This window comes from Phalangium opilio, unplaced genomic scaffold (genome assembly GCF_054372755.1).
Source record: "Phalangium opilio isolate 3A_F unplaced genomic scaffold, DU_Popi_V2 ptg000055l_1, whole genome shotgun sequence".
NCBI lineage: Eukaryota > Metazoa > Arthropoda > Arachnida > Opiliones > Phalangiidae > Phalangium > Phalangium opilio.
The window spans coordinates 2,248,740-2,250,380 of NW_028324174.1; positions in this window are offsets into that span (position 1 = coordinate 2,248,740).

Below are 1,641 nucleotides of genomic sequence, written 5' to 3' on the forward strand. Positions count from 1 at the left end.
CCATTGAAAAACGGGTACAGAAGCCGTGAATTATTCAAGAAAAATGAGACAAGCCTCGAGCCTTCCGTCATGTTAAAATTTGTCTCATTTCTTCATTTTCTTGCCACAGTTCCTATAATGGACTCTGAGTAGTAAATCCATGGGCACTGCTATAAATTCGAGTAGGAAAAACAGTCGAAATTTCGATATGGGACAGTTATGATTTACGAAATTTTCTACTAGTACTATTATTCTCTCATGTTTTGAGGAGCTGAAATATTTAGAGTAGCACTAAGGTTTCCTCATCGATATAATAAGGCAGTTTTCATATTCAGATCAATCGAGAGTTAATTCCTCGATTTTCAGTTTTTACTAAATTAAAAGATTAATTGAAAATCCAATTGGCTAATTAGTTAATCCTAAATCTAATTAGATTTTAATTAGATAATTACCTTTCCGATTCATACTAATTAATTAGAATTACTTCTCAATTAGCACTAAGGTAATTAAAATTCAATTACCATTTTCAATTAGTAAATGTTGCTAATTAATTAGAAATTCAATTAGCTAACTAATTAATTAGCACAGCTCTGATATCATGGCACCCAAAATGAAGTTTAACTAATGGGAAGTTATCAATATATTAAATAAAGGCAATTTTTGCGTTTTAAATCGTAATAATGTGATCGATTTGAACAATAACCTTTTCTTTTTATAGATACGCGCACGAAAGTCCACTCATCATGTCGATAATTAAGTTGGATAGCACTTCCCTCCCGCACCTACCTTTAAACAGTGCTCTAAAACTTTGGCCTAACACTTAACGTCGGGAAACTTTGACAATACCATAAATAGAAAAGCTCGAGCGAAGAAAGTCTTGCTTTCAGATATCGAATTTCCTAAAAGTTCAAACCTTAAATTTTAACAAAGGTTTGAAGCGTTTTGTTAAACTCTATACTATTCTCATTACGAGTATAATTACCCGAAGTCTTTAACAAACTTTGTTCAAAAGTCATCCAACCGTAATATCATTTAAAAGAGCCTGCAATGATCCTGCAAAGTATTTGAAACGCGGCTGCAATTATCCTACAAAGTATCTGAAACGCGGCTGCAATGACCCTGCAAAGTATCTGAAATGCGCCTGCAATTATCCTGAAAAGTATCTGACAAGCACCTGCAATTATCCTACAAAGTATCTGAAACGCGCCTGTAATTATCCTACAAAGTATATGAAAAGAGCCTGTAATTATCCTAAAAAGTATCTGAAACGCGCCTACAATTATCCTAAAAATTATCTGAAAAGCACCTGCCATTATCCTTAAAAAGTATCTGAAACGCGCCTGCAATTTTCCTACAAAGTATATGAAACGCTCCTGAAATTATCCTGAAAAGTGTCTGAAATGCGCCTGCAATTATCCTACAAAGTATCTGAAACGCGCCTGTAATTATCCTACAAAGTATATGAAAAGCAACTGCAATTATCCTACATAGTATATGAAAAGAGCCTGCAATTATCCTAAAAAGTATCTGAAACGCGCCTGCAATTATCCTAAAAAGCATCTGAAAAGCACCTGCAATTATCGTACAAATTAAAGTATCTGAAACGCGCCTGCAATGATCCAAAAAAATATATGAAAAGCGCCTGCAATATTCCTACAAAAT